At 47.7% G+C, this 12,297-nt stretch overlaps 1 protein-coding gene across 2 annotated transcripts in view; it reads left to right on the top strand.

Moving 5' to 3' along the window:
• The window catches only part of LOC148436301 (uncharacterized), a 45,932-nt gene that overhangs the window by 192 nt on the left and 33,443 nt on the right, over positions 1–12,297 (top strand). The gene's annotated exons all lie outside the window — the stretch shown is intronic.

The raw sequence follows: 12,297 nt of genomic DNA, 5'->3' as shown, positions 1-12,297 counted from the left end.
GGTGTTACTATATTACAGTTGAAGCAACCTCTAGTGCTGCACTATGTTTATACAGGTGGATCAGACCACAGTTTTAGTATTATATACATGTGGAGCAGAACCTTTTGTTACTGATATACAGCTGGGGCAGACTCTTGTGTTGCATTACCATTATACAGGTGGAGCAGACCCCAGTGTTGGTATAATACAGGTGGAGCAGAACTTTTTGTTACTGATATACAGCTGGAGCAGACTCTGGTGCTGCATTACCATTATACAGATAGAGCAGACCCCAGTGTTGGTATAATACAGGTGGAGCAGAACTTTTTGACACTGATATACAGCTGGAGCAGACTCTGGTGCTGCATTATCATTATACAGGTAACAGCAACAGAAGCAGAAAGTTCTCTCTATATTTTGGGGCACTCACCCTACTAATAATAAAGTGTAACCTGTAATAGTGTCAGTAAGAAATGACCGAGGTGTTATCTGTATAGCGCAATAAGTCAGGAAATACACAGAACGTAACAGAAAGACGATATAAAGCACGAGGCTGAAGTTGGCTTCTTATTCGTTTCTTATTCGTTTCTTATTCACTTCTTATTCATTTCTTATTCACTTCTTATTCAAGCTCCAGCTTCTTATTCAGAAAATGTTACATTTAAATACTTAAATAAAGTTAGATCACTAAACTAATGCTATGTAAACAAAGAATTATGTCCCTTACACAGTCTACAATTATTATTTTCCTGGCACAATAAGGATTTGGGCATGAAAAGGGCAGTAAAGCGGGCACAGGCACCACATTTTGTCATTTTGAATAAGAAACTGTAGTTGTGCAGGGGTTAACTAGCTTCGGTCATCAAATGTTACACTTGAAACCCACAGAGGGTGGTCTGGTACATATCACCCACTTGTCATTTGTCTTGACCAACAAGGATTTTGGCATGAATAGGGCAGTAAACGGGCACAGGCTCCAGAATTTGTAACTTTGAATAAGAAGCTGTAGTTGTGCAGGGGTTAACTAGCTTCGGTCATCAAATGTTACACTTGAAATCCACAGACGGTGGTCTGGTACATATAACCCACTTGCCATTTGCCTTGACCAGCAAGGATTTGGGCATAAATAGGGCAGTAATGTGGGCACATGCACCAGGTTTCTTAATTTTGAATAATTACCTGTAGTTTTTCAAGGGTTAAATAGCATTGGTCACCAAATTTGACAATTGGGGTCTTTCCCTAAACCTCTGAGCATGGTCTGGTATTTGAATACTGGAAAAAAAATCTGTGTGGGGTTCACCTTTTCTTCCGATAACCAGCACTAGGTTGGTTATAGGGAGGAAGGGGGTAACACTATAGCAGGGAGACACACTTAGCGTGGTGTCCTCCTGCCATCACATTATCCAGCACAAGGCTGGTTATAGGGAGGAGGGGGTAACACTATAGCAGGTAGATACACTTAGCGTGGTGTCCTCCTGCCATCACATTAACCAGCCCCAGACTATTCAGCATGTTTCTGGAATCTCTTAGAAAGCTGGTACACCGGCAGTGGCATAATAAGGGGGTGCGTGTGGGGCACCTTGCCCTGGGCACCATCTGACAGGCCCGGCAGAGGGGGGAGCTGTCCAGGGCGATGTCCAGTGCTCAGTAGCGTAACTAGGGCATGGCCGGTGACGCCCCCGCACCGCCGGCCACGGTACTGGCCCATCCTAGTTAAACAGTGTAGTGTCGACCGCAGTGAGGAGCTCATTCAGAGTTGGTCGCTGCTGGCGGCCACTCACTCTGCATGTGGGCAGGTGTTTTTTTTTTATCTCCGGCCGCTCGCAAAGCTGTGGGTGACCATCCACAGCTTGTGCGAGCGGGCTGAAGACAGACATAATTATCATGACCGTCGGGCTTGCGACGAGACCCTGGGGTTGGGTCTAGCTGCCGCAAGCTCGAGTGTACTTCCTGCTCTAATAGAGCAGGAAGTCCACTACTGACATCACTAGTGATGTCAGTAACCCCGTTCCTAAGGGAACGCATGCGTTTGCCTGCCCACAAAACAGGGCGAGCTGTCAATCAACATCGACAGCCGTCCCGTCTTGTTGTGAGCCACGTAGCAACTGACCTTCAGTCGCTCAGCTGGTCTCGCACATGCACCTGCTGGACGCAGTGCATACGCAAACATCGAGCTGCTTGCGCTCGCTGTGCGCTCGCGAGCGGCTCTGAGTGAGCTCCTGAGTGCGGTCAGCATTTACTCAGGACCGGCGCTAGGCTTCCCTGCGCCCAGCACTGTCCTGCACAGCCACGCCCCTTCTCTCCCCCTGAGCGCTTACCTAATAGCGCCAGGCGAAGGGTGGGAGGCGGGCTCAGGATAGCCCATAGAGCCGCTAGTGCATTTACAGCAGCCTTTGAGAGTCAGACAGACTCTCATTGTCTGCTGCTGCTGGGCCCACTGCAAGAGCTGGGCTGGAGCTCACTCATGAGCTCCGCCTTCCAGCTCCTGTAGTGGGTTATGGGAGAGATGTCACAACGTCTCTCCCATAATGCAGAGTGCGCCAGCCCGGGGGACTTCGGTGAGCGGGGATTGAAGTTAGTTTTTTTATTTTTTTTACTTGTGTGTTTGTCTAATGGGGGTACTGCATCAGGGGGGAGGTGACCTCTACTAGGGACTACTACTAACGTATGGAGGTAACTACTATTGGGGGCACTAATGGGTGACTGCATAAGGGGGACCACTTCTAGGGGTACTGTATAAGGGGCACTCCTAAGGGCCTGCATAAGAGGGATCACTACTGGGGACATTGTATACTTGGGGTACTGTATAAGGGGTACTACTGGGGGCCTGCATAAGAGGGACCACTACTGGGGGCACTGCAGAGGGGGGACTGTATAAGGGGCACTGCATTAAGGTGCATATGGAATAGAAAGAAATGTTCAGAGTGATGAGATAGGGATGTGTGTCATGTTGACACTCCCCATTTTTAAGTGTCCACGCCCATTTTTTGTCACACGCACATAGGGGGGGGGGGGGTGTCCATTTTTAAACTTGTCCTGGGCTCCATATACCCTAGTTAAGCCACTGCCAGTGCTGTGACCAAATGCTTGATCCCAGCGCCTTAGTCCTGCAGTCCGGTGAGATGTATCCCCAGCAGGACACATAAGTGTCCGATGGTGCCTAAGGGCGCATGCACACGACGGAGGGAGCTTCGTCGTGCACATGCGCGAGACCCGTCGAGCGACGGGGAATCCGTCGCTCGGGGCCTCGCACCAAAGGGGGCGTGCTGTCGATAGTGAGTGGGAGTGCCGGGGGCGTGGCTGCCAGACAGAGGCGTTCCCATGGGAACGCCTACCGTCTAGGTCTGGCCCCACTAACATCACTAGTGATGTCAAAGGGAGTGAATTTGGCTCTGATAGAGCCAAAATCACTCTTGGGCTTGCGGCACCGAGACCCTACCGCAGGGTCTCGTCGCAAGCCCGATGGTCGCGATAGTCTTGACCATCGCGACCATCATCATGGACGCTCGCATAAGCTGTGGGTGGTAACCCACAGCTATGCGAGCGTCCAGGAGGCCGCTCCAGTGTTGGGTAGGAGGGCCCTGATTCAGAGCGAGCGCTCTGGTCAGAGTGTCCGGCTCTGAATCAGGCCCAGTATGTCTGTTTTCAGTGCCGGTCAAGGCCCAGCAGCGGCTGACATGTGGCGCCACCTAATAGCTGAGTGCAGCTCATTGACCGCCGGCCATTGAAGAGGGGTAACAATTTGAATTTGAGCCAATCACAGTGGTGCCAATTTTGACAATCTGAGCCAATCACGGCGTGCACCGGCAGCCAATAGAAATCGGCCACAGTGAGCCATTCGTTGTAAGCCGCATCATGGCTGGCTACGCCCGTGGCGTCTAGCGTCAGATGTCTCTGGGAGGAAGAGTCAATTTGGCGGAAATGGGTGAAGAGCTCCAGCGGCCGTGGAAGAGTCCAGAAGACACCGGGCTCAAAAGAGAAGAGCTCCAGCGGCTGTAGAAGACGCTAGGAGACACTGGGCTCAATAGAGAAGAGCTCTGACACCGCGGCTACTGGACAGAATGGGCCAGCGACAGAAAAATGCAGCTGAGGACCGGAGAGTACTGCAGTGGTTGGGAAGTAAAAGAGCGAATGAAGATCCTCACTGCATCCTCTCCCACCCGACAGGTAGACCCTCTTTGAGGCCTTACCATCATTAAGCCGTCCCTAGACCATCAGATTGTTAGGCAGTAGGCACGTAAGGGTCATGAGGCCTTAAGCCTGTGGCACAAATAGGCGGGCATTAGGCCCGTGCTCCTAAGGCTATAATTGACCCTGGGCAATAGGCCCAGGTCACATAAATAAGTGAGGTGCCAACTTCTCATCTTGCCTGGGTGCCAAACACCATAGTTATTCCCCTGGACCTTGGTCACTGCTACCTGGGTGAAGACTGCTGTGGCAGTGGGAGTTTGCCAGCTCAAGGTGAAGACTACAGGAAGCACTGAGATCGTGGGAGTCGACCCACCTCGGGTGAAGAACACATAGTAATTGTGGATGAACTAGGCTTAGTTCAGCCAAAGACTACTGGACTGGTAAATCTAATTGCATTGTATTTTCATTCAATTGCATGCTATTTTAATTGTCAGGCATTAGGCCCATGGCCACTGTGGGCGTTAAGCCCTAACCAGCAGGGACGGCCTTTGTTAGGCGGACAATAAGCCTGAGCCAGAGAGGGCACTAGTCCCACAAGGTATAAGGGGCATTAGACCCTATAGGGTTAATTTGGGATCCACATCATTAACCCATTGTTAGGTGTCATTGATCCCCTAGAAGGCAGGCACTAGGCCTGAGGCAGCAGAAGATGATTAAGCCCTGTAGTACTGTTGTTCTGATTTGATAAGAATGTATTGAGGTTTGTAACCTTGTTACCTCGTCATCTCAGCTACTACAATCAGGCCTCCATTAAAAGGTAGGCTGTAGTAAGGTACCTGTTTGTGAGTATGGTAATGTTTTGTAACTGCATTATTCCCTTGTCCTGTAACAATTATTGCATTATTGGTGTAGATGCATTGTTGGGGAGCATAGGTGTAGCATGGTGATATGGAGTGCACTACATCCACCCTATATTGCTGTTGGCAGGGTGCTGATGTATGTATGAGTAGTCAAGTTGGTGTGTGTGGTCAGAGGCGTCACCTACCTTGGTGTCACCTGGTGCGGATGCTCTGAGTCCTCCTGCGCGCCATAGGCGTGTGCTCCCGGAAGGGGCGTGGCTTCGCAGGAAGGGGCGTGACCTCGCCCGTGAAGCGACACCCCTTATGTGAGCCGATCTTGGGTGCGTTACCGCCTCCCGTTCTTGTCACACAGTGGGCTTCCCCAGTGCTCCTGCAGCTGTTGGGGCAGCCCACATTCTCTCCCTGCCTCTCTCCGCGTCCTGGCATCACGGTGACACCATCCGACGGGGTGAGACCAAAATAGCAGAGCAGCTCTGCTATTTTGGTGTCAAACCCTTCGGATGGTGTCACCCAGTGCAGCCCGCCCCCAGTGGCGGTTCTAGGGGCGGGCTAACAGGGCAGTCGCCCAGAGCGCCGGCCCCTAGAGGGCACCACTGATTCCCCAGGAGGGCAAAAATAAAAATTCCATAAGAAAAATTTAAAAAAAACTAGCGCCAGTTACCCCCGCGTTGATATTTGTTATCAGCGGGCACCCGGCTCCCTCTCTGCAGCGGCAGTCGAAGCTCACTCCAGAGCTCCGGCTCCCGCATAAAGCACTATGGGAGGGACGTCCTAACGTCATGAAGTCTCTCCCATAGAACCGTGGAACCGGAGCTCACTCCTGAGCTCCGGCTCCAGCAGAGAGCACTATGGGAGGGACGTCATGACATCTCTCCCATAGATCTGTGGTGGAGCCGCGGTCGGACCAGACGGCAGCGGACGCAGGAGCGGGGCCTAAGGGAAGTATTATGTTTGTATGTTTTATTTTTCAGAAGGGAGACATAGGGCATTACTACTGGGGGCATGTCTATAAGGGGGCATTACTACTGGGGGCATGTCTATAAGGGGGCATGTCTATAAAGGGGCATTATTACTGGGGACATTACTACTGGGGGCATGTCTATAAGGGGGCATTACTACTGGGGGCACTACTATAGGGGGCACTAATGGGGGCACTACTATAGGGGACATTCCTACTGTGGGCACTACTACAGGGGGCATTATTACTGGGGGCACTACTAATGTGGGCACTTCTATAGGAGGCACCACTATTGGGGGCATTACCAATGGAGGCACTACTATAGGGTACTTTACCAATGGGGGCATTAACACTGTGGGTACTACTGAGGGCACTGCATGGGGAGCACCAATACTGGGGCCATTGTGTAAGAGACACCACTGCTGTGAGCATTCTATAAGGGGCACCACTACTGTGGGCATTGTATTAGGGGCACTACTACTCAGTACTGTGGACCTTGTGTATAAGGGGCACTAATTTGAGCATTGTGTAAAAGGGGCACCACTGTGTGTCATAACATGAATAAGGGACTAATGTGTGGCGTAATTTGAATTGGGGATACGGTATTATAGAGGGCATAACTGTGTGTGGCACAATGTATTATACAGGGCATTACTGCGTGTGACATAATGTATTATACAGGGCATTACTGCGTGTGACATAATGTATTATACAGGGCTTTACTGCGTGTGGCATAATGTGTTATACAAATTCTTACTGCGTGTGACATAATGTATTATACAGGGCATTACTGCATGTGGCATAATGTGTTATAAAAGCCATTACTGCATGTGGCATAATGTGTTATACAGGGCATTACTGCATGTGGCATAATGTGTTTATAAAGGGCATTACTGTGTGTGGAATTATGTGTTATAAAGGGCATTACTGCACATGGCAATTAATCGCCACGAGGGGAGAGCTTGAGGGGAAGACCAGCACCTTCGTAAGTGCTGGGCACGCCCTACAGTGTGATGAATTGGGGGTGATCCGCAAGGACACAGCCCCTTTCCGGAAGCGCATGCGCTTTCAGTGCAAGCTGAGGAACGTCTTCTAAAAAAAAGTTGGCAACTAAAAGTTGGCCCTAAGCTCCACAATGTCTAGAACTGGCCCTGCCCGCACCCCCCTTGTGATGCCAGTGTGTGTGGTAAACACTAAAGAAAGAAGTCAGTATAGTGAAGCCGTGTAGGTGGCTGTTGTTTTGTGTTTATCTGCAGGTACTGAGATCCGGATCATTTGTCCATTGCCCAAATTAATTATGCCAAAATCCTTGTTGGTCAAGGCAAATGACAAGTGGGTGATATGTACCAGACCACCCTCTGTGGGTTTCAAGTGTAACATTTGATGACCGAAGCTAGTTAACCCCTGCACCACTACAGCTTCTTATTCAAAATTACAAATTCTGGTGCCTGTGCCCGCTTTACTGCCCTATTCATGCCAAAATCCTTGTTGGTCAAGGCAAATGACAAGTGGGTCATATGTACCAGACCATCCTAAGTGGGTTTCAAGTGTAACATTTGATGACCGAAGCTAGTTAACCCCTGCACCACTACAGCTTCTTATTAAAAATTACAAATTCTGGTGCCTGTGCCCGTTTTCTGCCCTATTCATGCCAAAATCCTTGTTGGTCAAGGCAAATGACAAGTGGGTCATATGTACCAGACCACCCTCTGTGGGTTTCAAGTGTAACATTTGATGACCGAAGCTAGTTAACCCCTGCACCACTACAGCTTCTTATTCAAAATTACAAATTCTGGTGCCTGTGCCCGCTTTACTGCCCTATTCATGCCAAAATCCTTGTTGGTCAAGGCAAATGACAAGTGGGTGATATGTACCAGACCACCCTCTGTGGGTTTCAAGTGTAACATTTGATGACCGAAGCTAGTTAACCCCTGCACCACTACAGCTTCTTATTCAAAATTACAAATTCTGGTGCCTGTGCCCGCTTTACTGCCCTATTCATGCCAAAATCCTTGTTGGTCAAGGCAAATGACAAGTGGGTCATATGTACCAGACCATCCTAAGTGGGTTTCAAGTGTAACATTTGATGACCGAAGCTAGTTAACCCCTGCACAACTACAGCTTCTTATTCAAAATGAGATAATCTGGTGCCTGTGCCCGCTTTACTGCCCTATTCATGCCAAAATCCTTGTTGGTCAAGGCAAATGACAAGTGGGTCATATGTACCAGACCACCCTCTGTGGGTTTCAAGTGTAACATTTGATGACCGAAGCTAGTTAACCCCTGCACCACTACAGCTTCTTATTAAAAATTACAAATTCTGGTGCCTGTGCCCGTTTTCTGCCCTATTCATGCCAAAATCCTTGTTGGTCAAGGCAAATGACAAGTGGGTCATATGTACCAGACCACCCTCTGTGGGTTTCAAGTGTAACATTTGATGACCGAAGCTAGTTAACCCCTGCACAACTACAGCTTCTTATTCAAAATTACAAATTCTGGTGCCTGTGCCCGCTTTACTGCCCTATTCATGCCAAAATCCTTGTTGGTCAAGGCAAATGACAAGTGGGTCATATGTACCAGACCACCCTCTGTGGGTTTCAAGTGTAACATTTGATGACCGAAGCTAGTTAACCCCTGCACCACTACAGCTTCTTATTCAAAATTACAAATTCTGGTGCCTGTGCCCGCTTTACTGCCCTATTAATGCCAAAATCCTTGTTGGTCAAGGCAAATGACAAGTGGGTGATATGTACCAGACCACCCTCTGTGGGTTTCAAGTGTAACATTTGATGACCGAAGCTAGTTAACCCCTGCACAACTACAGCTTCTTATTCAAAATTACAAATTCTGGTGCCTGTGCCCGTTTACTGCCCTATTCATGCCAAAATCCTTGTTGGTCAAGGCAAATGACAAGTGGGTCATATGTACCAGACCATCCTAAGTGGGTTTCAAGTGTAACATTTGATGACTGAAGCTAGTTAACCCCTGCACAACTACAGCTTCTTATTCAAAATGAGATAATCTGGTGCCTGTGCCCGCTTTACTGCCCTATTAATGCCAAAATCCTTGTTGGTCAAGGCAAATGACAAGTGGGTGATATGTACCAGACCACCCTCTGTGGGTTTCAAGTGTAACATTTGATGACCGAAGCTAGTTAACCCCTGCACCACTACAGCTTCTTATTAAAAATTACAAATTCTGGTGCCTGTGCCCGCTTTACTGCCCTATTAATGCCAAAATCCTTGTTGGTCAAGGCAAATGACAAGTGGGTCATATGTACCAGACCACCCTCTGTGGGTTTCAAGTGTAACATTTGATGACTGAAGCTAGTTAACCCCTGCACAACTACAGCTTCTTATTCAAAATTACAAATTCTGGTGCCTGTGCCCGCTTTACTGCCCTATTCATGCCAAAATCCTTGTTGGTCAAGGCAAATGACAAGTGGGTCATATGTACCAGACCACCCTCTGTGGGTTTCAAGTGTAACATTTGATGACCGAAGCTAGTTAACCCCTGCACAACTACAGCTTCTTATTCAAAATTACAAATTCTGGTGCCTGTGCCCGCTTTACTGCCCTATTAATGCCAAAATCCTTGTTGGTCAAGGCAAATGACAAGTGGGTCATATGTACCAGACCATCCTAAGTGGGTTTCAAGTGTAACATTTGATGACTGAAGCTAGTTAACCCCTGCACAACTACAGCTTCTTATTCAAAATGAGATAATCTGGTGCCTGTGCCCGCTTTACTGCCCTATTAATGCCAAAATCCTTGTTGGTCAAGGCAAATGACAAGTGGGTCATATGTACCAGACCACCCTCTGTGGGTTTCAAGTGTAACATTTGATGACCGAAGCTAGTTAACCCCTGCACCACTACAGCTTCTTATTAAAAATTACAAATTCTGGTTCCTGTGCCCGTTTTCTGCCCTATTCATGCCAAAATCCTTGTTGGTCAAGGCAAATGACAAGTGGGTGATATGTACCAGACCACCCTCTGTGGGTTTCAAGTGTAACATTTGATGACCGAAGCTAGTTAACCCCTGCACAACTACAGCTTCTTATTCAAAATTACAAATTCTGGTGCCTGTGCCCGTTTACTGCCCTATTCATGCCAAAATCCTTGTTGGTCAAGGCAAATGACAAGTGGGTCATATGTACCAGACCATCCTAAGTGGGTTTCAAGTGTAACATTTGATGACTGAAGCTAGTTAACCCCTGCACAACTACAGCTTCTTATTCAAAATGAGATAATCTGGTGCCTGTGCCCGCTTTACTGCCCTATTAATGCCAAAATCCTTGTTGGTCAAGGCAAATGACAAGTGGGTGATATGTACCAGACCACCCTCTGTGGGTTTCAAGTGTAACATTTGATGACCGAAGCTAGTTAACCCCTGCACCACTACAGCTTCTTATTAAAAATTACAAATTCTGGTGCCTGTGCCCGCTTTACTGCCCTATTAATGCCAAAATCCTTGTTGGTCAAGGCAAATGACAAGTGGGTCATATGTACCAGACCACCCTCTGTGGGTTTCAAGTGTAACATTTGATGACCGAAGCTAGTTAACCCCTGCACAACTACAGCTTCTTATTCAAAATTACAAATTCTGGTGCCTGTGCCCGCTTTACTGCCCTATTCATGCCAAAATCCTTGTTGGTCAAGGCAAATGACAAGTGGGTCATATGTACCAGACCACCCTCTGTGGGTTTCAAGTGTAACATTTGATGACCGAAGCTAGTTAACCCCTGCACAACTACAGCTTCTTATTCAAAATTACAAATTCTGGTGCCTGTGCCCGCTTTACTGCCCTATTAATGCCAAAATCCTTGTTGGTCAAGGCAAATGACAAGTGGGTCATATGTACCAGACCATCCTAAGTGGGTTTCAAGTGTAACATTTGATGACTGAAGCTAGTTAACCCCTGCACAACTACAGCTTCTTATTCAAAATGAGATAATCTGGTGCCTGTGCCCGCTTTACTGCCCTATTAATGCCAAAATCCTTGTTGGTCAAGGCAAATGACAAGTGGGTCATATGTACCAGACCACCCTCTGTGGGTTTCAAGTGTAACATTTGATGACCGAAGCTAGTTAACCCCTGCACCACTACAGCTTCTTATTAAAAATTACAAATTCTGGTGCCTGTGCCCGTTTTCTGCCCTATTCATGCCAAAATCCTTGTTGGTCAAGGCAAATGACAAGTGGGTGATATGTACCAGACCACCCTCTGTGGGTTTCAAGTGTAACATTTGATGACCGAAGCTAGTTAACCCCTGCACAACTACAGCTTCTTATTCAAAATTACAAATTCTGGTGCCTGTGCCCGTTTACTGCCCTATTCATGCCAAAATCCTTGTTGGTCAAGGCAAATGACAAGTGGGTCATATGTACCAGACCATCCTAAGTGGGTTTCAAGTGTAACATTTGATGACTGAAGCTAGTTAACCCCTGCACAACTACAGCTTCTTATTCAAAATGAGATAATCTGGTGCCTGTGCCCGCTTTACTGCCCTATTAATGCCAAAATCCTTGTTGGTCAAGGCAAATGACAAGTGGGTGATATGTACCAGACCACCCTCTGTGGGTTTCAAGTGTAACATTTGATGACCGAAGCTAGTTAACCCCTGCACCACTACAGCTTCTTATTAAAAATTACAAATTCTGGTGCCTGTGCCCGCTTTACTGCCCTATTCATGCCAAAATCCTTGTTGGTCAAGGCAAATGACAAGTGGGTCATATGTACCAGACCACCCTCTGTGGGTTTCAAGTGTAACATTTGATGACCGAAGCTAGTTAACCCCTGCACAACTACAGCTTCTTATTCAAAATTACAAATTCTGGTGCCTGTGCCCGCTTTACTGCCCTATTAATGCCAAAATCCTTGTTGGTCAAGGCAAATGACAAGTGGGTGATATGTACCAGACCACCCTCTGTGGGTTTCAAGTGTAACATTTGATGACCGAAGCTAGTTAACCCCTGCACAACTACAGCTTCTTATTCAAAATTACAAATTCTGGTGCCTGTGCCCGTTTACTGCCCTATTCATGCCAAAATCCTTGTTGGTCAAGGCAAATGACAAGTGGGTCATATGTACCAGACCATCCTAAGTGGGTTTCAAGTGTAACATTTGATGACTGAAGCTAGTTAACCCCTGCACAACTACAGCTTCTTATTCAAAATGAGATAATCTGGTGCCTGTGCCCGCTTTACTGCCCTATTAATGCCAAAATCCTTGTTGGTCAAGGCAAATGACAAGTGGGTGATATGTACCAGACCACCCTCTGTGGGTTTCAAGTGTAACATTTGATGACCGAAGCTAGTTAACCCCTGCACCACTACAGCTTCTTATTAAAAATTACAAATTCTGGTGCC

This window comes from Taudactylus pleione, unplaced genomic scaffold (assembly GCF_031769625.1).
Source record: "Taudactylus pleione unplaced genomic scaffold, aTauple2 ptg001839l, whole genome shotgun sequence".
NCBI lineage: Eukaryota > Metazoa > Chordata > Amphibia > Anura > Myobatrachidae > Taudactylus > Taudactylus pleione.
This window is presented reverse-complemented; position numbering and strand designations above follow the sequence as displayed.